This window comes from Papaver somniferum, chromosome 10 (assembly GCF_003573695.1).
Source record: "Papaver somniferum cultivar HN1 chromosome 10, ASM357369v1, whole genome shotgun sequence".
Classification (NCBI taxonomy): Eukaryota; Viridiplantae; Streptophyta; class Magnoliopsida; order Ranunculales; family Papaveraceae; genus Papaver; species Papaver somniferum.
Window position 1 is genome coordinate 45,632,180 of NC_039367.1, and position 26,829 is coordinate 45,659,008.

A 26,829-nucleotide genomic window follows, 5' to 3' on the forward strand; every position below is an offset into this window, starting at 1 on the left:
CGTGAAATTTACCCTTAAGGTTCACAAACTGTTTCACCAGCGATCCCAGTAAAATTTAGCAGATGCTTAAAGACTTATGTTTTTGAAAATGTTTAGCATCACTATGACTCTCTTAAACACTTGAAAGACTTCATCGATCACTGAAACACTTATGTATGTGCATCATGATTAAACTATTAGGTGTTTAAATGAACATCAATTTTCTTATAGTTCGAAAGGCATATTTGCCAAAATAAAACAGTCATTGTACACGGTTAACCGGACCACGGTGTATATTCTTCCATTGTACCCGAATAAGAGTTTCATCTAAACAGAGAAAGTGTTTGCTTGATTCTCAAGTTATCTTAGATTGAATTCTAAGCAACCCTCAATCTTGAAAACCTATAAAATAAAGATGTTCTTTCCACTGGGAAATTCAATTCCTAACACTTTGTGTGTCCTAGTTGATAGCTAGAGTCGTCCTCTATGATCCTAGGTTCCCTCTGAGAAACATAATTAGGTTTACAACTGAAAGACTTCGCTTTGAGGATTCGTGAATCCAGGTCCGAATATCTTTACCTTGATAGTTTTGTATCTTAATCTTGTTTTTTTGTTATGGAGGTTCTCGTAATATCTTTCAGGCATGATAGATAGAAATTGCAAAGTTCTCTTCGTCTCAGACTTTGTGATTCCTCGAGATAGACGCCTGAAAACTATTACTAAGTGATAAGTTTAAGATTGTTCTTGAGAGGTGGTAAAAGATCCAAGCTTCACATCTAAGTGAGTGTAAGTGTTCCGGATTGTGAGGTTTGCTAACTTTGTCTATTGCAAACAGATTTACAATCCTTGATCTTTGATCTCACGGGAAATCTAATACGATTATCTATTAGAGGAAGATTGGTATCCAAAGTATTCACTGAGTTTGAAACAACTTTTAGGCTGTAAAGGACGTCAGCTAAGGGAATCAATTGCGTAGAGCCTTGCGAGGTTCAATAGACGTAAGGAGCATGATTGTAACTGAATCGCTTGAAGGGTGGATTCGGTCTCAACTACATACCAGTTCGAAGTCTGATAGTAGGCTAGTGTCTGAAATATAGTTATGCGTTCAAATCTGGACGAGGTCCCGAGGTTTTTCTGCAGTTGGGGTTTCCTCGTTAACAAAACTTCGTGTGTCTTGTGTTTTTCCTTTTCCGCGTTATTTTGTTTATCTTTATAATTGGATTTATGCAAGTTGTATGTATTCAATCTTAGTAGATAGTCTAGCTAGGAAACTTGGAGAAACGACCGAGACGAATTAGCGAGTCGAGGGACAGGTGGTTTGTAAATTTCATAAAAAATCAAACTACCCTTAAAAGGCTCCATTTTACTTCTGTCGTGTGAAATTGTGAATTATACTACTAGGGGAAAGTTCAAATTAGTGTAACCTTTTTAATTATTAATTGCTTGATTAAGTGGTCTAAAATTTGAAAACAAGGAATCTGAGATTTCACAGACATACAGTTATCAAGATGTCCCAATCCATGCCGAGATAAAACCGAGATTCCCTATATTGGTGGCCCCATAAGTCACAAGCTTTGAATTTAATCAGTCCATCCATTGATTTTAACCGAGTCATTAACTTTCATATTTTAAAATCTTCTTTAACCAGAAACAGTCATTAATAATTCACACCGAAGGATTTTCATAAAAACTAAAATACATATAAAACCATATTCAACTAGTAATGTTTTATTGTTCCAAAATAGGATAATTTTATTTTTGAAAAATCACAAAACTAAAATTCCTATTATATATTTTATATAAAACTCATAAATTAGAGTCATTCTAACCCAAATATTATAAAATCAGTATGTTTCTTAGTAGTTGGCAAATGTCAAACAAGATTTAACTAGCTATTACACGTTTACCTCTAAAGAAGTTGGTTTATGAATGGGAAGGTAATACTTACCATATGTGAAAATTTCACTAAATAAGGTTATATTTCGGATAATGTAATATGACTTGGGCGGTATTGGTAACAAAAGAAAAACCATGCAGTATGGTCTATTCTGCATTTAGACATGACAAGGATAATAAATAACAAATCATATCGACTTAGTAAACATAAACAAATTTGAAAAGGTGTAGTTTTTTTTCCCAATTCTCTCACAAACTCTAGATTATAGGCAAATTAAAAAATAAAAGAACATTCATACTTCAAAGTTTTGATGTTTTGAAAAGGCTTCAGAATTACTTTTGTAGGCATGATGCCAACGCTAAAAGAGGAAATTTCTTCTTCCGTAGATTATGTGTTGTGATTAAGAAAGGTGTTAGAGCGTGCAGCTTGTAGCGAGGCTCCCCAGCAATTTCTTGCAAATATTATGACTTTAATATTATTTGTAGTTAGTAAAAGTAATTAGAAATAACAGTGGTTTGTCCATTTAATTAAAAAAAAAGGTTAAAAAAAGGTAGAAAAATATGAAATTAATAAGAAAGGAAAGGACAATGAAAAGAAAAGCGATACCGACAATGCTAAGGGCGCAAAAAAGAAGACCGACCAAGTTAGGCGAGGCAAAATAAAAATCAACCAAATTAGAAGGTGCCAAAAATTAGTACATTAATTGGATTTGGTGGAGCTTGAGGACTTGCTCAGTCATGCAATGGAAAAACAAAGTGAATTTTCTCTGTGGAATAAACTTAGAATAACTATGGAAGAATGAGAAAATAAGAATGAAAAAAAGAAGGTCGCGCGAGGAAGAAAGGAACAAGCTTGTTGTTACTGCCCCCGATTCTTTTCATGTTATATAAGACTGATATTAGTGGAGCTGTTTGATATGAACTTCAATTTTGGATATTTATTTTTGTATCTAAGATGAATATACCATGACGATAGTGAATTCAAGCCTTCTGAATTATCAAGAAGAAAAGGTTAATCTAGTCAGCTCCAGATGATACTTACACTGAATATAGAATAAGTTAACTTGGATTTTTAATCCCCTTTATATGTGCTTGCCTTTGTATTATTTTTATTTTTATTTTTCTTTATGGTAAATATGGTCGGCAACCTGAAAAGAAGCATCAAGATTCATACGCATGACAATTTATCACAGCTTAATTAACATCAACTATTATACTTTTATTGTTCTTATTTTTTTGGACTCCCAGATGAGCATTTTCCTTTTTCGGAACTAAAAAAAAAAATTCAGTAAGTTTTGGTAGACCTACGCGTTCAAGATCTATCAACATTTGATGACCAATACACATTTTAACCACTACCTATATATCTTTTCGATGATGATTTCATACTCAAATTTTCCAAAAAGTTCAGACATCTACAATATCAAAATGCTTCAGATTGTCTAGATTGAACAATCCATGTTTTTTTAAATCATTAGGGGTTAGCCCAGTTGGCAAGGAACCTGACTCTCAAATAGGAGGTTAGCGGATCGAGTCACCGCTCAAGAGTTTAGAGATCTCGTTAAATACTCCGCTTATGTAATTTAAAGTTTAAGTTTTTAATGTATATTCTTTCCTATTAAAAAAAACGGAATGAAGACACATCAAATTTCAGTACTTCTAATATTGGGTCAGAAATACATACTTTTCTAGTTTTCTCCCTAATTTAAAAACCACCATAAACATTAAGCCCCCTGCTTAGCACGGAACAATAACATTGTTGCTGGTAAGCACTAGATGGTGACAAATGAAAATAAAATAAAACAAAATATGTGTAGTTTATTGTAAATAGAGAAAATAGAGAAGGAGACACAAAGTAGAGGGGGAGAAGAGAGAGAGAAATTCTATTAATGTGTGTATATATATCAATGCTTAAGCCTCTATTTATATAGATAGAAGACTTGTGTCCAAGATATGTAAACCCTAATCTTAGACACGAAGGGCATCTTAGTAATTAAACAATGGTTTACAACACTCCCTCTGATGACCACTGTGGCTAAGTCATCACAAGCATACCAGGAAAACTCAAAAGAGAAAAACCTGAAATTGCATAAGCATATAAAGACTCAGACAATATTGGACACACATATGTTGCCTCATTAAAACCTTGACAAGTAAAACCCAATGGGAAAAAACCCTGACGAAGGGAAAAGAGTGCAACGCCATAAGTCCAGTAAATGCACCTTTGATGATGACGCTCCCCCTGATGAGTAATTCGGTTAAATCTTGGCTTGCAAATCTTTGAACCGTGACTTCCCAATTTGATGAACGGATTTCTTGAATTCAAAAGACTCTTGTTCTTTCGTGAAGAAAATTTCTACTTGATGAAGTCTTCCTTTGTGTTAGTCTTCTAATAGTATTTTTTTCGAGTCTCCATGCTTGTGTCTTGGATTGCTAGATTCTCAGAGATGATTTGTAGAAATAATTGATGTAGTCTCCTCAACAAAGGGCCAAGATGTAGATACATTACCAGAAGTGAATAAAATATAATTTGTGGTCATGCCTTATGTGGATCACAATGACATCCAAATTCCTAAGGAGTTCTTATGTTAACTTGGTATAACAAAATGACCCAGTTAATGGTGGGAATCCACCAGATAACCAAAATTTGATATAACTCCCCCTTGGACGACCACCATGTTGAATAATTTGTCTCACTAAAACCTTGCCATTAAAAACCCAATGGGAAAAAATATATAGCCGAAGGAAAAAGAACACAAATATAAACATTTTGAAATAAAATTAAACGTCAACAAGATGTTGCCTCGTTAAAACCTTGTCAGGAAAACCACATGGGACAAAACCTGAAACGAAGGGAAAAGAGTACAACTTTTGACGTACTTATCGATGCTAACCCAACTATATGAGTTTTTCAAAAAAATAAGCATCAAAATAATAACTCTAGTCTATGTCAAAGAAGAGTTTAAGCTAGCATAATTCTAACTGCAGTTTTAAGGAAAAGAAAAAGAAATGAATATATGCTGCTAAAACGTGAATTTTTGTGTTTTTAAGGACTCCTCAAGAGACCTATAATGTTGATATCATCAACTAATTAATCCGGATTTTTGGTTTTGACCAATTTTCTAAAAAACACATAAAGGATTGTTAAAACCTAACACAATCGAGTTAGGTGGTTGTCTGAATATAATTTTAATCCTCTAAGGATTACAAATTTGAATATGTTCCCAATTACATTTTTGTGTAAATGCAATATGATTCCTTCAAGGAATACCACGCCAAAAGCATTGTACATAGAGAACAAAAATTTATTAAATCACAATCCTAGGGTCTGAGCAAAAATGAAACTCTTAAAGTCGTTTTTACAACGAAAAATTTCTCGTATAACACATTATGACTACACTATCCTGTAATTAATAGGATTGGCATTTTTAAAGTGTTATATTTTGGATCCAAAAGTTGCGTCAATCGATAAATTAATACAATCTAATTTAGAATACATGCCAACCAATCACATTGTCGATATTCCTCTGCAGAGGGGTTAACAACCACAATCTTTGTCATTTTAGTAGCTACTATAATATTCGACATTAAAACTAGCTTACCACGATCCCACACAATTTCTCAAGTATATGCATATCATGAAGAATTCACAAAATTACTGGTACCAGCGCCCTTAAGCATTATAATCACCCCATCTTCCAGTGAGGGGATATGAACTATGAGAATGTGGATCTTGTTTTGATAGACTCTATTGAAGTTCTATCTGTAGCTTATCCTAAAATGCTACTTTTTGCTATATGTGATTGGATTTTTCCTATCAAGAGGTAAAAGCTTATATAAAAGCAAAATAAGACATTTCACACCTATTGATAGTGATAGGCTTTTTTCGATTTGATCATGCTGGGAGAGAGGTGGATATAACTTTTAAGTTAATTAACACAAGCTTATGTTAGTGTATTCCCTCCCCCTGATAATGGTGGAAATTTTATTTTAATCTCATATACGAAAACTTCAAGTTTCGTAAAGTATTATCCGATTAATTCGAGACATATACTCATTATGAAATATGTCTTTCGACATAAAAAAATGTAGTCTTAATAGACATACATATGTACCATCAACCATGGATTACTTTTGGAACACAAACAAAAATAAAATAAAATGATATGTTAAAACCAAAAGCATTAAAAAAAATGCAAACAAATCTCCAGTAATTTCGTAACTTCAAGGGCCACAAGATATTAATTTAGAACGAAATTATGGACACTTTCCTTATGAAAATAAATAAAATTAAGATCAATATAGTCACTACAAGGACTAGTAATATTGGCTAATAAACCGGGTGCGCACCCTTTGATCTTTTGTTTCCTACCGTATTCCAACATAAAGTTGAACGATCTCAGTTTTGGAGATTAGCACAAGGAAGAGAATTTTTTTTGCTCAATATCTCTCGGGAATGCAGCAATTGGTGTTTGCATTGTGAATACCGTAATAACCAATCTCATTCTTTTTAGGATCCATAGAGAAATTTAATTCCAATTGGTTAAAATGATTCTTTTGAGAAAAATAAAGCAACCAAAGATTTCTTTGAAGGAATAGAAATCGGTAATCAAAATTGGTTAAGAGTTCTTAGAATGCCAATTTTTACATCTCATTATAGAGAATTGAAGGGAAAAAACCAATATCAATTGGTTTCTACAATACACCAAAACTGCATCTACAAAAGAAAAAATAATATAGTCGATTTAGTCACCGCATAGGGAAAATCCAATGGCTTCTTGTAAAAAAAAAAATTGAAACCATATGGATAAATTACATGATCCTTGCCTAAAGGAAAAAGATACCAAATTTAATTGGTCGTAGGTTTTTCAACCATGCATGTGATTATTACCGTAAAGATAATAAAATTTATGACGACACCAATTTTTGGTGATTATAGTTTCAATGAAAGAAATAGAAATTGTAAACTATTAATGGGTTTTATTTTCTCTAAAAATAATAGAGAAAAAGAAGGAATATTATACCCAATTACCAAAGAGACAATCAAATCCAAAATAACACCAATTATTGGTGATTACGGTTTTCTTAGAGAGACAAAAACCGTAAACCATCTTTAGATGAATTTATTTTTTCTTTTTCTTTCCATGAAAAAGACAATAGAGAAGAAAGGAATATTAATCGCCCATGAAAATATAGGTATGAATTACCATAAAAATAAATACGTAACTTGAAATACAGTTAAAAGGGGGGAAATATATAACCTATTTACCAAACATAAGTTTAGCTAGCTGGATTAATCCGAGTAGGTAGCCACCGATAGGAACAGAACATTATGCACCACTCGTACGAGAGATGTGGACCATAATCCATTCAACCGAGGTGCACATACAGGTACAAAAACAAGAAGTGGGAATGTTATTTATGCCCCTACTGTCCATTGGTCATGCACAAACACCCTTATGAGTCTTTATAAATACTCTTAATGGCATAGTTGAAATTACGAACATAAAAATAATTTACATAATTCCAGTTTTAACCTTTACATCTTATACTTCAACTTCTTCTTTATTTTTCACTCGAGAACAAACTAGTTTAACTCTCACCGTCTTCGTCTCCGTCGCCACCACAACCAACGACACCAACACCACCATCATCTCGATCGCCACTCAGAAAAATTTGCATCGCACCTACCACCACCGTAATTATTATCGAGAGAGATCGAGCGGAATTTTGAAAGGGGATCAAGAACAAAGTGAGTAGATCTGAATCTGAGAGGGATAAAGGGTTAGATGGCTGAAGACAAATCGAACAGAGATTAACAGGGTGAAATTGTGAAATTGAAGCTGCTGTTGACTGAATCGAGATGAAATGGAAGATGGTTTTGTTGATATTAGGGTTTGAGTTGATGTTGCAGTCGTAAGGGAGATGAAACTGAAGAAATCAGGGAAGATGAAGGTGCTGGCATCAATTTGCAGTAATGAAGGAGAAGATCGATGAAGTTGCTGCTAATGATTAGAAGAAGGGGTTTATGAAGAATCAGTAGATGGAGATGATTGAGGTGAAAGAATGGATGTTGTTGCGATTCGATGAATATTTGCTTTTTCTGAGATCGATTTCGAGTTGCTGATTCAAATTTCAGAGAGATCGAGATTGTTGATTCAGAAAATGCTATGATGCAACTTTCTTTTAGGTTTTGTTATTAATTTTCGGTAATTTTCTAACTGAAAACATTTCATTTCATTTCTTTAGGTTTTTTCAATTTCAATTGCTATGAATTTGAGTTCCATTTAGGGTTTTTCGATGAAATAGTTTGATTCTGATGATGGGTTTTTGTGTATGTAAAATTTCTTCATTGAAACCTGGGAAATGAGTTGTGTTTGTGAGGATCAAGATTAGGAATTATGTTACTGGCAGTACTGTTGAGAAGACTTTTCGAGATGGAATTTCGGTAAATTCTTTCGATTTCTTTTGTTTATATAAAGTGATAGTATCGAGATTGCGAGCTCGTTAGAAGAATAGTTGTTTCTGAATTCGTTGCATGGAATATTGGAATGGAATACGACGCTTATAAAGTGATTCATGTAGCACTGAATTGTGTTGTTTGATGACAAAATACTAGTTTTTGACTCATTTTTTGATGTTCGTGTAATGTTAGATGAGTGAAACTGATGTCGCGAAGGAAACTAAGAAATACACTTACAAAGAGGGCGCTCAATTTGTGTTCGTGGACCTGGTACTGCACATACTTGTTGTTCTTATGCTCTTGATTTTACTGAAAAGATATCGTCTATTCGCATTAGTTCTTAAGACTTAAAGAGTGATTCTTATTGAGTTTTTGATTGTTGTACGTATGAGGAAATTCGTTTGAATGACTCTGATGTGGGTGACAAGAAGAAGTGGCTGAAAGAAGGAATGCACTGCATTATGCACTTCTGGAAGGGAAAGGTAATTTGTCCATCCTGTTGTTACTGTTGGTGAGTATGTTAATTAATTATGAAACTAGTGGTTTATGGGGTGGTAATGATGGTGTTTGTTAGAGTTGGTGGTGGTTTGTTTGGTATTGTTTGTGGAACTGTTGGATTTTAGTAGTTATTATCTGGATTTTTAGTGATGGTGTTGATGCAGGTTGTTTTATCTTTATAAATTTACATGGTGTTGATGAAGGACTTACATCTAATCACCACCAAATTTACAGGTTTGCGGAATGAATAAGATGATTTCTAGGCAAGGATGAATTGCAAGCTTCATGGGATTTTCTAAAACTTGAAATATTTGCAGCGATCACCACTGCTCCGTCGGGTAGGTAAAGTAATTGCAACCCTGACAACCTCAGCAAGTTGCTTCCAACTTTGGAAACAACTTGACCAAGTTGCTTCCACTATTGGAGACAACTTGAGCTAGTTGCTTCCTTTTTCTGGAGACAAATTGAGAAAGTTGCTTTCATTTTTGGAGGCAACTTGAGCTAGTTGATTCCATATTGGAGGCAACTTGAGCTAGTTGATTCCAGTTCCGAGGCAACTTGGTTATGTTTTTGGGTCCATTCATTCATCGGAAATTATCTTATACCTATATCTTAGAGTAGTTGTGACGAATTTGTGGTGCAACGGTAACACATGGTTGTGTTGAGTTGCTGATGATGGTTGTGCTGCTGCTGCTCATGCTTTAAAGTCAAGAGGGTAGATGAATGCTTAGGAAGTTGAGAAGGAACTCAATATGTATCCATGCATTGAAAGCAGAACAAGAAGTTGTTACTGCTTGTGTGTTGCTGTTGGTGTTTGAGTAGGGGCATGGAAGTGACTGCAGCTATCGCCTCATGTTCCAAGTGTGCATAGACGGTTGTGGTCATGAAGATGTTGCAGGTAGATTTTCAGTAGCAGAGATGGAGGATGTGGTGTTGTATGGTGGTGGTTTGAGTTGTTGGTTGAGCACTGATGGTGTGGCGAACCTGTGGTGCAATGGTAGCACAACTGACTATATGTCAGAAGATGTGTGTTCGACTCACACTAGGTTCACTTATTTGTGTATAATTTTTATTTTTTTGGAGACTACTTGTGCTAGTTGCTTCCATATATGGAGACAACTTGAGCTAGTTGCCTCCATTATTGAAGACAACTTCAGCAAGTTGCCTCCAGATTTGGAGACAACTTTCAGCAAGTTGCCTCTAGATGATGGTGGTGGAATTGGTTGTTGCTGGTGGTGATTGGTGGTGGTGGATGAAAGTGGTGGTGGTTGGTGGCGGTGGTGGGTAGTGGTAGTGGTTTTCGGTGGTGTACAGTGGCGCTGGTTGTCGGTGGTGGTAGTTGGCGGTGCTGGTTGACGGCGGTGGTGGAGGAAAATGGAGGTGCTGGTTGGCGGTGGTGGTGGTTGGTGGTGGCGGTGGTGGACAGTGGTGGTGGACAGTGGTGGTGGTCGTTGGTGGTGGTGGACGGCGGAGGTGGTGGACAGTGGTGCTGGTTGGCGGCGGTGGTGGTGGACGGTGGTGGCGGTTGGCGGTGGTGGACAGTGGTGGTGGTTGGCAGCGGTGGTGGTGGTCGTGTCTGTTGGCGGTGGTGGACAGTGGTGGTGGTTGGCGAGGGTGGTGGTGGTCGTCAGTGGTGGTGGTTGGTGGTGGTTGGTGGTGATGGTTGTTGGCGGTGGTGGACAATGGTGATGGCGGACAGTAAAGGTTTTCTTATTTTGTTTGTTTGTTTGTTTTTTTTTTTTTTTTTAATAGTGGTTAGTGGTAATGGTTTTGTATATACATTACACAAAAGAGGGTATTTTAATAATGTATTATGTTTAGGGGTATTTGTAAAATTCAAAAGGATATATTTACAATGGGTCTCATAGTAGAGGTATATAGATAATGTTCCCAGACAAAAAACACAGTTAGTGGACTGTTCAAACGCATGATGCATAAAGACTAAATAAAAAATAAATAAAAAATAAACAAAGTGAAATTGTTTTTGGGGTCGTTTTTTTCCGTTTCAAAGTTCTCATCTGTATCAACACCGTCTCCACTTTGTTACCGACAACGATTTTAGGGCTTAATATAACGTGTGCCGACGATAGAGTAACGTGCATGATAACGTATTGTAAATAGAGAAAATAGAGAAGGAGACACAGAATAGAGGGGAAGAAGCTATTAATGTGTGTATATAATACAATGCTTGAGACTTTATTTATATAGATAGAAGACTTGTGTCCAAGATATGTAAATCCTAATCTTAGATACAAAGGACATTTTGATAATTAAACAATGGTTTATAACATAGTTAAGTTGTTGGACATTACCAGGAAGGCAATAGTTGGCTCGAGATTCGTACGCAGGGTAATTGGATCAGCAACATCCAACGAGCAGCAAAGCTCAATTAATAAGAGATGGTCAGCGAGGCTAGGAGAGCACAGTCGTGAGTGACATCATTAGCTTTAGCTCATTGGATGTAAGACTATGGTGGACTCTTGTTTCCGGCATTGAGTAGGTAACGACCATAGCATAGAAACGTCCACTAAAAATAGCTTTTGTTATAACCGAGAGTAGGCGTGCTCCTCCCTTTCCTCAACACCAATACACCTCGTCCAATTACAATTTGATCATTCTTAACTGGACGTCGACCATCATTTTGTGTTCAGGTAAGCAGTATTAATTACTTTCTTGAATTGCAATCTTCATAACTGTGACTACCATTTTTCTAGTAGCACACTCAAATGAACAAGATCATAGGATCTTGATTTAAATCATAAAACAGCAAGTAAGAGGTAAATATAACCAAATAAATAACAAGAGATTCACACAACAATAATTAACGTGATTCGACATCGGAGTGTCTACATCCACAGAAGGGTAAAAGAAAGTTTTATTATGGTTTTTGATCTGTTACAAGGTTGATGAACCCCATTAAATATGATGAAGTTCAATGAGAGTTCTTAGTAATGAAGGTAAAACGAAGGTGTTATGAAGGTATTCCGAAGATAGAAAGAAGGTAGTAATATTGCCCAGCTACTATTCTCTGTTTTCAGAGGTAGTGGGTTTCTTACTCTTCCCTCTTTTTCTCTCCAAAAGTCCCCCCGTTCTCTTCCATATCTTCCCCTCTTTATAGGAAAAAGGGATACTAGTTATTTACAAAAGTGACATTAGTTTAGTTTGTAAGCAGACTTAGGATTGATTCGGTGTATGTTGTTGTATCCTCATATTCAGCTGCAGCTTCTAATCACCCTCCATGTGTCAATATATTTTAGGTGTATATAATTTGCCCCTTTTCTTGAGGGTTGTTGGTGAACAATCCCTGAGAAAAATCATTTCCACCTTGTTTGTCATTATACTGGTTGTTGTTTCTTTCAAGTGCTTCATGTCGAGAAGCTTTTGCGCTCTTCGTGGAAGAATTCCGGTAAAGAATACATTACGACAAAGTATTAATACTTTCCCCTATTCTTTACTGGAATTCATAAACATTCCTTTCTTATCCTTGCTTCCCGTTGATGATTTTATACTCCATTCTGAGTTATCTATCCTTCATTGTTCAATGCTTGTTTTCCTACTGGAAACATGGAGTCCATCTGCACGAATGGTCTTTGTTGGAGCACTTAGAATTAAGCTTTGAGTACTTCGGCAACTAAGATACTTCAAGCTTTGAGTACTTCGGCATCTCTTTTAGCAACTAGAAAGTCTCTTCAATGAGAATGAAGTCCAGCAAAGGAATTGAGTGAAGATAGGGAACAAAGGCTCTTCAACCTTTCTCCTATGCCATATAAAAACGAAGATAGAGAACGAAAGCTCTTCAACCTTTCGCCTCTGCCCTATAAAAACGAAGATAGATAACGAAGGCTCTTCAACCTTTCGCCTCTATCATATGAAAACGAAGATAGAGGATGAAGGTTCTTTAGCCTTTTATCTCTGCCCCATAAAAGCGAAGATATAGAAACGAAGGTTCTTTAACCTTTTGTATCTATCATATGAAAACGAAGATAGAGAATGAAGGTTCTTTATCCTTTTGTCTCTATCATATGAAAACGAAGATAGAGAACGAAGGTTCTTTAACCTTTTGTCTCTATCATATGAAAACGAAGATAAAGAACGAAGGTTCTTTAGCCTTTTGTCTCTGCCCCACAAAAGAGAAGATAGAGAAACGAAGGTTCTTAACCTTTTGTCTCTATCATATGAAAACGAAGATAGAGAACGAAGGTTCTTTAACCTTTTGTCTCTGCCCCACAAAAGCGAAGATAGAGAAACAAAGGTTTTTTAACCTTTTGTCTCTATCATATGAAAACGAAGATAGAGAACGAAGGTCATTTAACTTTTCCTTCCTTATCTTCCCCTCTTTATAGGGAAAAGGGATATCAACTTTTCTGACTTCACCTCCCGACCTTTAATAATTCATAAAAACTAGGTAGCAGGATAAGATAGTATTTTTTGACAAGATAAATACATAAAGTAGACAAGATAAGGACATAAAGTAGACAAGATAAGGTAGTAGTTTTTGACAAGATAAAGACATAAAGTAGACAAGATAAGGTAGTCTGATTAATAATCTGACATCTGACAAGTTTTGAAAGAGAAAATAATAAGAAGTTTTTTAATCAAAACTTTTTGTAATCTGTGATCTGAAAAGCACTTTCTCTTTTTGAATTATTTGGGGTTAAACACTACTAAGTTGAAATGAATCATTACTAAAAAGTGAATTTTACCCTTTAGTTTTAGATCTGAAAGGATAGTGAAGGACAATTACCAGGAGAAATAAAAAAGAATGATTCATGGGAATATTTATAAACAAGTTTTAAGCGTTCAACACATCAGATGCTTAAAAGATAATAATTTTCAAGTAAGGAAGAGTATTGGGTTACAAACCAACCGATCAGGCTTGAAGTTACCAATCTAAACATAAAACAAGTTCAAAAATCACGGTTACATTGAAATGTTTTTGAAAGACTGCAATAATACCCATTTTATAGTGCGTTGGCAAAAATAAAACAAGGGGAAAGATTAAGTAAAGAAGAGTCTTTACAGGACTCTTAAGGAAATGAAAAGAGCTTAAAATGAAAACGCTATGCATGGTATTTTAAAACTCAATACCGAAGCTTCATAAAAGCTTAAAATTTGACTAGATTTAGAATTGGTTTACTGGCCCATTTTTGCAATTGAAGATGTAAACATTTGCAAAAGTTTGTACCAGGCTATAATAAGTTATGAAATGAAAGCTTCAGTGTATCTCAATTTTAAATAAATGTTTTCTGTATTAAACAATAAGATGAAATGATGGCATGAGTAATAAGTATTTGTTAAATAAACTCAAAATGCTTATATTAAGCTATAACAAACATTAAGTGTATGTATGGTTGTTCTTACCCCCGCATTGAGAATATTTATGAATTCATCATCAGTGAGAAGGTGAGTGTTTTAGACCATAGTGTCACGAAGGGATTACCTTGTGCTATGTTTGGGACCTGTCACCCCGTTGGCCAATCCCGAGCCAGGGGATTACCAAACGTTGGGGGTCTAAGAAAGTCCCAGAGACGTGGTGTAAAACTGAATGTTTTGCAAACACCCGTTCCGCTGAGCTTCCAAAGGCATGTCATGTTGGGTATCTCCTTCTGTTGGATGCCTTCTCCCTGGTCATACACTCATAGACGCTTACAGGGGAGTCCGGAGAGATTGCACGCAAGTGCTTTCCCCAGTACGATGATATGAAACCGGTGATGTTTGCCTCAGTTCACCGTTTTTTTGGAAAGTATGCGTTATTCAGCATGTATGAAATGTAATGAATTTTTCAAGAAGTATGAAATATTCTCATAGAAAGTAATTTTCTGTAGTTAGAATGTATTAAATGAAACTACGAAGTATTATGAAAGTGTATGTGTATGCATTTCAAAAACGTAGGGAGTATAGTATTTGCAAACTCTATATGCCCCCTTATGGTTTCAGAAGCTGGTTGACGAAGCTTGTGAAAGTAAAAGTAGTCGCCCCGCTGCTGCCAATGGTTGACAAGGCTTATGCTATATGTGTACCTCTTATGTTCGGGATTGGGAAAATAGTCGTCTTCGCGCTGCTGGGGTGTGTGGATATGTATCTCTGTATACAAATTTGGCATTGTTGGGCTTGAACTGCATCATTCAATTATTCCGGAACTGAACCTTGTAACGGTTAATGGTGGGTCGCCTATGATTGTAGAAGTATATGAAGGATATCATCAATGGTTATCATGTTGGTTAAACTTCAACATAGAAGTCACTAACAAGCTGGTTAGGACAAGATTAGGAAATTGATGTAATCCTAAGGGAATTAGAAGTCATCTAGTTCTAAGAAAAGGAAAGACATGTAATAAGGTAATAAGACTAGGAAAAGGAATTCATAGTTCTATATATATATGATCACCAAAGTTGTGGTTGATCATATGAGCAAGATTAGAGCTTGTGTTTAGTTTTGAGAGATTTTCTAAACATCAATAAAGAGAGTTATCTTTATATAAGATAAGTTTCATCTTGCAGTTGCCATTAATTGGTATCAGAGCTTGTTTCTGATCCATGGAAAACGAAACCACCATTGTGGGTGCAAAACAGTTCACGCCACCATCAATACAAGTTCCAATCCTCAACGCCACAAACTACACAGTATGGACCATGAGAATGAAGGTACTGATGAAAATCTATAAAGTTTGGGAAACAATTGATCCTGGTACATTGGACCCAGACAAAAACAATGTTGCCATTGGATTACTCTTTCAAGCAATACCAGAATGTCTTGTTCTACAAGTTGGTGAACAGGAAACTTCAAAGAAAATTTGGGATGCAATAAAGGAACGTAATCTCGGAGCTGATCGAGTTAAAGAAGCCCGTCTGCAAACCTTAATGTCTGAATTTGAAAGAGTGAAGATGAAAGACACTGATACTATTGATAACTTTGCAGGAAATCTATCAGAGATAGCCTCAAAAGCTGCGTCACTTGGACAATCCATTGATGAAGATAAACTGGTAAAGAAATTTCTCAATAGTTTACCAAGATCCAAGTATATTCATATCATAGCTTCTCTCGAACAAGTCTCACTAGTGGAAAACAACAATTCCGCGACTGTCAGGACACGTCATATATACGAGTTAAACGACCCATTGTAGGGTTCTCTGAAAGGGTCGTTTATAAAGCGTTTTTTAATTGAACGACCCCTAAGATGTGGGTCTCTGAACAGAGACCGTTTCTAACAGTAACTAAACGTTGACTCGCGACATTGGTCGTAGATTTGAATTATAATATAAAAAAAATCAGATTCAGATCAGCTGAATGTCTGAATGGATGAATCTGGATTAATCTTACTGGTATTTAAGTCAAACAATCAAGTCAAGTCTAGTTAAGTCAAACTACAGTCAAGTCAAATTATAGTCAAGCTGAAATTGAAATGCAACTTCAAATTGAACTGAAATTCAAATGCAACCTCAAATTGAACTGAAATTTAAATGCAACTCAATTTTAACTGAAATTCGAATGATACTTCAAATTTAAACTCAAACTGTGAATTCAAAATTCATTCATTTTATCCATTGGGTTTAAAACTACACAAAAAAAGGATGAAATTCTGAGTTCATAACAATACATGCCTGAGCTAGCTAGTAAGTTCTAACAACAATATTTTAAACAATAAAACGATAAGCACCTCCGATGATGATGAACTTAGCCAATTCTTCATGATTGATATCAAGTAGAGCATCCATGTGTTTGTCCCTGGTTCACATACGACAAAGAACATCGTTCCTGCATAGCAAATCAACAACTTCGTTTAGTTCATCATACATGGTAGAGAAAAATAAGTTAAGAGATGACAGTATTATCAAAATTAAGTTATGTAATATGTTACAGAATTCAATCAATGAGCTGGACTCCAAACTGCCCTCCAGTAGAAGCATATGTAACTTAACAACTAATAATACTATCTGGGGTAAAGATGACCATCAAGACATGAAGTATTGGCCACACACTGCAGGAAAGTTATCTCACAACCATGACTACGAAAGGACAAGCTTGAAACAAAACAAGAGCTTCAGGGCAATGGAAGGCTGATACAAAGAAATGGGTTGAATCCTTTGGAAGCTCATGTTTTTTTTTGTAAGTAACAACATCACAGGGGGACAGATAGATCATTCTAAGACAACAGATAAAACTTAAAATCAAATCACAAAAGGAGGTTCAAGTTTTGTTGTCAACTCACATGTGTGCGCCGGGGCAGCTACATTCCAATCTACCAGAAAGTAACACCAGCTACATTCCAATCTACCAGCTACATACATGCCGTCAAGATGTTCTTTGAAAATTCCATCATAAAGACGAAAAATCTCCATAATTGAGTACAATTTACCCTACAAAAAACCACAATTAGTGAATTAGGTCAAAAGACGACAAATCTCCATAACTTAGTCTATGTTTGCTCATAAGTGCATATCGAAGACTAAAGACAATAGGCTCTGAATTGAAGACTGAGATTTAAGCTAGACTTACTCCAGCATCAGAAGCAAAAGGCTTGCCAAAACGACCGAATTTCGCCTCTAGTTCAGCAATACTTTTATTAATTAGCGACTGGAGGCCTAGGATGCGAGACTTGATTACAGTTTCCAAGTGCTGCAAAATCGACCATTATGCATCAATTTGAGTATGAAATACACCAAAGCTCATAGATAACCAAGTATAATTTTGGGAACAGCCAGACAACACAAGAAAAGAAAATCATTTGATTGACCCTCTGCTCTGTTCCACAACAAACGTGCATGATAATACAGGTGAAATTGCTAAAATTAAACAATTCGGCTGCAGGGTAAAGGAGAATGAAATCAAATTAAAGGAAAAATCTCTTTATTAGTGACAAAAACATTGTCTAATAAAAAGGTCCCCAATATTTAGAAAATCACAGTATAATAACGAAACCATGGTCCTCAATAGATCAACCCCCATACACAGACCAACCCCTTCCTTGGCAGTTAAAAATATGTCATTAACAAGACAAAAGTAATGTTATGCAAGTCTTGGCCACATAAATAGTTTAACACAGAAGTTTAGTCCAAGCTCATCATGACACCCAGGATCATAGTGCTTCTGAACTCTAGATGAGTGAACAGCAGAGAACCGATAGTGCGAACACAAGAATGCATCTAGTGTCTACTACTGAAAACCATCAAAGAAGTATAACATCGAACAAATATCACTGGCAAAAGGCATTAATTGTAATACAGACAAAATAAAAACAGTTCATGAGTTTTCGCATTGCCAATCTTTATAAATTTCAACCTAGGTCACATATAACAAACCCATGATATTAAAAATGTATTTTAAATGAGGATGGTCTAAATCTAGATAACGAGATTTACAAGTTAAATAGAGTACACACAATCAAAAGAGACACTCTGACATTTTAAATAAATTTGGGGGAAAACCCATTTAACATGAAGAATCCCTAGCTTATCAGTACCCAATGTAATTTATTTTGTATTTGAAATAAAATCCATCCATCCTAAGCCGTAACAGTCATCATATTGTATGGAGACATTCGCAGTATTCCGCATTTTAAAGACAACCAAGGAACCAATCCACAAGCTATGATACTCCTACCCTACACCACTTGAATGTCATTGCAGTAGTTTTCCAAAATAGGACTAATCAATCTACCATATAGAAATTTAAAAGATAATCCTAGCTACCAGTTTGGACTAGCTAGCCATACCACGTTCAATCTGGCATGATATCATTCTCAAATTATAGTCTTCTAGTCGTTGACTATACATGAATCCCATGAGCTAATTGATTCCAATTTATATAAAACAAAATGCATTTATAAGATATTTTATGCATTCATAAGTAATATAGACCTAGTAGTTGGCAGAATATAGCCTTGGTTAAAATACATGTTAGGATCTTGAGCAGCTGAAACATATCCATAGGTTTCATAACCTCCATTGTTTTTGTCCACTGTAAACCATAAAAGCACACAGGTTACATCGCCAACAATTCCAAACCAAGGCTTAACATGATCAACTAAAAACCCAATTTTAGCATCAACCCCAGAAGCTGACTACTATAACTCAATTTGATCAACAATACCAAGATTTAACTACAATCCCAGAATCTAAAACAACATAAAGTCACCCATCTTGAATCCCCACATTAAAATCCTCTTAAAACACACTAAAATCCGCTTCAAACAATAACAACTATTTAATCCAAATCGAATCAAATACTCTAATTCGGTCAAATCAGTACATCAAAAAAATCAAGAAAACACAACCCCTAACAAGCAAAACCTCTCAAATCAACCCTAATCTACTAATCATACCAATATTGATAACTAAACTCGAAAAACAAATCCCAAAAGAAACATGAAAAAATAGCCGATAATTAACAAAAATGGTGTAAATAGAAATAAGATCGAAGGAGAAGAAATATCATCACCAGGATCGCACTGCGTGAAAAATTCTTCCATATGTACAATCCACAAATAAACACAAACAAAAACAAATTAGAACCAAAACCCATAAACCCTAAAATTCCAAAAAAAAACCCAAAGTTAAAAAAGAAATTGTAGATGAGTAGAAGAATCAAATTGAATACTAACCAGAAGTAAGAGCTTTAATCATTCCAGCTCTTCTACCTTTAAAATATCTAGATACTTCTTCTAATGTTCTTAGATTATACCCTCCTCCATTCTTATCCATCTCTTCAATTTCAAAAAATCAATTATCTGATTTTCTGAGATGGAAAGAAATTATTTCCGACAACTACTTACTTTTGAGTTAATATGATGGAAGATGAAATTGGTTTCATATCGAAGATAACGATGCAAAGATATGACTTAGTGATGGTGGAAGATTTCTTCTTCGATTAATAATTCAACCCATATGTTCTTGAGGAGAAACAACTAGGTTTTTTGTTTTAGTTTCTGGGAAGAGAAAGAGAAGATAGGTTTAGATGGAGAGGGAGACATGTGAGGCAGAGTACGAAGGGTATTTGGTTTAGTGATAAAAACAAAGAGATAAGGTATGTTCATCCAGCCGTTCACTTCAGATGGCTCAATCGTGGCAGTACACTGCGTGGTCCCAAAAAATTCTGACACAGAAGTACCAGATCTGAATCGCAGTTTAAGGAACTCTGTTTTGGATGGCAGAATGGTAAATATATTTTCCTATTCAGAGACGGCTGAATATACTCTCGGATTTTGTCCGTATTTTTACCATATCAGGGACTGTTATATTTGGTCAACGGTCCTACTACGGTCAATGAGGGTCTCTGATGTGAGTTGTATAATACCCATTTTCCACTAGTGTCTTAGATTTAAAGAAGACTAGCTATGAAGATATAATTGGAAGATTGAAAGCATATGAAGAAAGAATCCTTGATGAAGAAAACAATGGAGAAACTCAAGGAAAACTCTTGTACACAAAATCTTACCAACAAAACTCTGCGACAAGAGCAAGAGGTCGTGGAAGAGGTGGTAGAGGAAACAGAGGCCGAGGAAGGGGAGGAAGGTTTAACTCACAAGATAGAACAACAAGTCAGAATGATCAAAACCAAGGGAAAGAAAAGAAGGATAGATCAAACATTATTTGTTACAGATATGATAAACCAGGACACTTCTCCTATGTATGCCCTGAAAGAATACAAAAGATGGAAGAAGCAAACAAGAATGAAACAAGGGAAGCAGATACAACTCTTTTCATGCACGAAGTTGTATTCTTAAACGAAGGGAAACTAATACCAAAGAAATACGAATCAAAGGATGGAGAAGAAGGAATCTGGTATTTAGATAATGGAGCCAACAATCACATGACTGGTAAGAGACACTACTTTTATGAACTCAATGAGAAAATCAAAGGACAAGTGAAGTTTGGGGATGAATCTTCTATAGAAATTGAAGGGAAAGTATCAATTCTATTTCAGAGAAAGACCGTAGAACAGAAGCTTTTCACAAACATCTACTTCATCCCAAACTTACAAAGCAACATTCTAAGTTTAGGACAAGCTACAGAAGTTGGATGTGATGTTAGAATGCGACAAGATTATCTAACAGTTCATGACCCAAGTGGAAGACTTTTAGTTAGAGTCTCACGCTCACACAATAGACTCTACAAGATAAGTCTCATGATTGGAAGACCATTGAGTCTGAATATGAGACTGGAAGATCAGACATGGAAGTGGCACGCAAGGTTAGGACACATAAGTTTTAGAACCTTAAAGGCAATGTCTCAGAACAAGATGGTTCGAGGACTACCACAAATAAATGATGAAGCAAAAATCTGTGAATCATGTTTAGTTGGGAAACAAACTCGTCAAGGTTTCCCAAAAGCAACAACATTCAGAGCCTCAAAGCCATTAGAGCTTCTTCATGCTGATTTATGTGGTCCCATTACACCACAAACCCTTGCAAATAACAAATACATATTTGTTATTATAGATGACTTCTCAAGATATATGTGGTCTATTCTTATGAAAGAAAAGAGTGAAGCATTTGACAGATTCAAAGCTTTCAGAAATCTGATAGAAAAAGAGTTAAAAGAGGAGGTCAAAATGCTTAGAACTGATAGAGGAGGAGAGTTCACTTCCTTAGAGTTCGACAAGTTCTGTGAGTCAAATGGAATCAAAAGGCAACTCACATCACCATATACACCACAACAAAACGGAGTGGTGGAGAGGATAAACATGACTCTAATGGAGATGACAAGAAGTTCTTTAAAGGCTATGCAGGTACCTAATTATCTATGGGGAGAAGCTGTACGACACTCCACATACCTAATAAACAGGATACCTACGAAAGCTCTGAAAGACATGACTCCATATGAAAGCTTGCGATAGAGAAAACCAAACATAGATCATTTAAGAGTGTTTGGTTGCAAAGCATATGCAAAAGTTGATTCTGCAACTCTTAAGAAACTGGATGATCGATCTCAGACTCTTGTGAATCTAGGAATTGAGCCTGGATCCAAAGCTTATAGATTATTCAATCCAACAACGAAAAGAGTGATAGTGAGTCGAGATGTGGTATTCGATGAAAAAGAAAACTGGAACTGGAAAGAAACTAATGATGGACCAAGTAGGGATCCAGGAATGTTTCACATGAGATGGGGTCAAGTAATTGATGAAGGCGAATGAACCATAATCATCAATACCAATGGAAACAATGATGTTAATCAAGAAGAAGAAGAAAATAATGAAAACACTGAGAATAACGAAGAAGTAGAAGAAGAAGAAGAAGAAGAAGATATCGATGAAATAACTCAACCCATTCCACTACGAAAATCAACAAGACAGATACAAAAGACACAATATCTGGAGGATTATGTTCTTCAAGCTGCAGAATAATGTGAGATAATGCTACTTTCTGTTAATGATGAACCAAGGAATTTTCAGGAAGCAAAGGTCTCGACTAAATGTACACAAGCATGTAGAGAAGAAATTATTTCAATCAACAGAAACAAGACTTGGTTTCTAGTTGATAAGCCAGGTGGGGTAAAAGTGATTGGTCTTAAGTGGATCTTCAAAATAAAACGGAATGCTGATGGTACTTTCAACAAATATAAGGAAAGACTTGTAGCTAAGGGATACGTTCAAGAATCAGGCATAGACTTTGATGAAGTTTTCGCACCAGTTGCTAGACTAGAGAAAATTCGTCTCTTAATAGCAGAAGCAGCATCAAACTCATGGTAAATTCACCACTTAGACGTTAAGACAGCATTCTTACATGGTGAATTGCGAGAAGATGTGTATGTTGAACAACCAGAAGGTTTTGAAGTAAAAGACAAGATCATAAGGTTTATAAGTTATCAAAAACTCTATATGGTCTAAGACAAGCTCCTCGATCCTGGAATACAAAGTTAGATCAAATCTTAAGAGAAATCATATTTGTTAAGTGCTCTAAAGAAACATCAGTATACAGAAGAGAAGAAAAGGGAACGCTTCTTGTGATTGCAGTCTATGTAGATGATCTATTTTTGACTGGTAACTCCCTTAAGGTGATCAATAATTTCAAGAGAGAAATGTCATCAAAGTTTGAGATGTCAGACCTCGGGAAACTCACTTATTACCTTGGCATAGAAGTCCATCAAGGAGTAGATGGGATTCAGATTAAACAAGAAGCTTATGCAAGGAGAATTTTGAAAGAAGCAGGACTTGAAACTTGTAATCCAACTAAGATACCAATGGAGTTTGAACTTAAAGTTTCAAAGGCACAAGAAGAAGATGAGATTGATCCAACGAGTTATAGAAGAAATGTTGGATGCCTTAGATACTTGTTACACACAAGACCAGACTTGGATTTATCTGTGGGAGTAACAAGCCGTTATATGCAGAGTCCATGCAAGTCTCATGGTGATGTAATAAAGCAGATATTGAGATATCTAAGAGGAACAATCAGCTATGGATTGAAGTATGGTCGAGGAGGATCAAAAGGAATTGTTGAGTATAGTGACAACAGTCATAATATTGACCAAGATGATGGAAAAAGTACAACTGGTCATATATTTTATCTAGGATAAGCACATATTACATGGTGTTCACAGAAGCAAGACACTGTAGCCCTCTCATCCTGTGAAGCTGAGTTTATGGCTGCAACAGAAGCAGCTAAATAATCAATATGACTTCAAGAACTGTTGGGTGAAACCAAAGGAAGAGAACCTGAAAAAGTTCTCATCAAGATTGATAATAAGTCTGCAATTGCACTCAATAAAAACCCAGTGTTTCATGGGAACACGAAACACATTCACAAAAGGTATCATTTCATACGAGAATGCATCGAGAAGGAGGTCATTAATGTTGAACACATACCAGGAACTGAGCAGAAAGCAGATATATTGACAAAGGCATTAGCTCGGATCAAGTTTGAAGAAATGAGACAATTGATTGGAGTACAAGATATGTCACGGGTAAGGTTGAAGCTTAACGGGGAGAATGTTGGTTAAACTTCAACATAGAAGTCACTAACAAGCTGGTTAGGACAAGATTAGGAAATTGATGTAATCCTAAGGGAATTAAAAGTCATCTAGTTCTAAGAAAAGGAAAGACATGTAATAAGGTAATATGAATAGGAAAAGGAATTCATAGTTCTATATATATATAATCACCAAAGTTGTGGTTGATCATATGAACAAGATTAGAGCTTGTGTTTAGTTTTGAGAAATTTTCTTAACATCAATAAAGAGAGTTGTCTTTATATAAGCTAAGTTTCAACCTGCAGTTGCCATTATATCCTTGGTGTCATCAATGAAGGATAACCATTGGTGTCCGTGAAGTAATCAATGGTCCAATGGAAGTATAAGAAAAATTCCGAAGTAATCAATGGTCACCAATGAAGGATAACCACTGGTATATGTTCTTCGATCAGAGGCATGGAGAATGAGAAATACGAGGTGCCGATTTTGCATCATCGTATGACCTTGCCCCTATTCTTGTGTAATCATCCCCGGATTTGATGTCATCGGAGCATGACCATGGTGGGAAAACTTAGGCTCATTGTCTTCGTTGTCATCAAGAAAGGACCACGTCTTTGAGCTTTACTTTGATCTTCGGTATGGCTCGGAATTTGTACCATGGGATTTGTACTAGAATAGATATAGTCATCGTCATCTGAATTTGTACCATCGTATTCCTCAGTTTTGCAACCTCGGACTTTGGATCATCGTAATTAGGATTGAGTTGTCATCGACGTCAACAAAAAATGGACCATCGTTGTCGTGGAAAGACACGAAGTACCAATAATGGTCACTAAAGGATAGAAGTATAAGAAACATTCCGTAATATTCTTCGGAAATAAGAAACATCGATCCTTGGAGAAGTACTCTTAGTATAAGAAGTAAGCTTGAGCTGCTACCAAGAGCTAAACTTTGGCATTCTTAGTAGGAGTATCTTCGGAACAGATCTGGCCAGCGGATAGACCATGCTTCGTGTCGCTTTTGGGCGTCGTAATTGAGTTAAGCATCCTCCTCTAGCATTGCGCCATTGTCATCAGAGAATTGGAACGTAGCTATCGTCGGAATGGAACTGATCTGCCTTGCTCCCTCGGGACTAAGCTGGGACCGGATGAACTGTGCTTCCAGGGAACTTCATCATCGGTCCTAGCATCATCGTCTTGCTTGCATCAGCTGCAATGGACATGGGTCCATCCTCTCAGGATTTTATCTTCGGGAGACTTCGTAGCATCGTCATTAGAATAGTTGAATTGTCACCACCATTATCGTCGGATTTATGTGTGCCCCTTACTGCCTTTGGTAGAGAACCAATCCGGTTCAAAAAATCTACCGTTTGATGTGGTACTTGATGTCAGTCATGAACCTCATCGTCATCTTGCTTTCACTTGGAACTTTGTACCGTCGGCATCAGAACCACGTTGGTTCTTTGTACTTTGTAAGCTTTGGTTGATCGTCATACTTAGCACCGGACTTTTCTCTTCCTTTCTACCCATCGACCAATTGGTTAGAATGACATAACAGTGGAATTTCTTACTTCGAGTGACCAATGAGTGTGGGGGAATGAAGGTAGTAATACTACCCAGCTATTACTCCTCTTTCCAGAGGTAGTGGGTTTCTTACTCCTCCCTCTCTCCCCTTTCTACCCACCGGCATCAGAACTATTTTATACTTGTCATTGGCTGCGTTTCTGGATCGGGTTTTGAGTCATCATCGGGGTTTGGTTCATTTTTGTGAGACTTCATTATCATGAAATTTGAACATCCTGTAGAAGGTAGGTTAACTCATCGTATCAGACTTGTCATCTTCATGCCATCGTCGACATCAGACTTGGGTTAAACTCTTTTAGCTTTGTCAACATCAGACTAGGCATCTTCATGCCATCGTCGACATCAGACTAGGCATCTTCATGCCGTCGTCGACATCAGACTTGGCATCTTCGTAGTTGAGCTGAGCTATACACCATCGTTGACAATGAAAAGCCTTCGTTATTGGAAGCCTACATTATCATCGTCTTGGTACGTTGAACCACCGTTGCGTATTGGGAGTCATTTTCGTCATCATCTTCGGACTCTGGTTCATTGTCTTCAAATCTCACATTATTGTCATAAGATTGCACCATTGTTTGGCCTTATGTCATGGCATCGGACTTGTAGCTCATCGTCTTTCCACTTTGGCAAACAGTCACCAGCAAGACTTTTGGGTCCTCACTCCTGGGTTTTGAATTATCGTTGTTGTTGAAGTTTTCTCCATCGTGGTAGAACTTAGAATCCTCGGAATGGAGCCATGATCGGGTCTACGTGGAGTTTTGTACCATGTTGGCTCACTGTACTTCGTAAGCATTGGTTGGTCATCCTACTCGCTGTTCTAGTGAGATTGTTTCATTAATACTTGAATAAGTATCAAAGATGTGTTCTAGCAGAACTGGAAGTCCATCCGTATAAGAAGTAACTGGAAGTAAGGAGTACACTTCCCGTAAGAAGCACACTTATCTACTATAAATCCGAAAAGATTTATACACTTCCCGTAAGAAGTACTGAAGTACAAAAAAAAAAAAAAAAACATCGATCCTCGGAGAAGAAGTCTTAGTATAAGAAATAAGCTTGAGCTTCTGCCACAAGCTTAACCTTGGCATTCCATCGAGATATTTTCCACGAGCTAGGGCTGGAGCCGCGTCTTCGGAACTGAGTGGTTACGAGGAGTCTTTACAGCATCGTTGAAAGCTTGCACCGCCGTTTCTTGGAGATAATCATTGGAATGAGAGATTGGACCTTCGTCGTTCCTTGTTGTTGGCCGTAGTCCTGCCAAAACATGAACAGAAACTTGGTTCACATTCCAGCGTAGCTGCATGTCGGGTGCATATGTCACGAAGTTGCATATGTCTTCGGAGTGGAGAACAGATGCTCTGTCTTCGAAATAGAGAGTTGGAATTTGGATCTATCGTCATCATCGCCGGATGGACTGTGCTTTATGTTGTACTCTTACGCTGGATCATCGGGCTCTTTGTATCTTCGTACTAAGACTGCCCCAACGGTATACAAGATCGGGTATCCT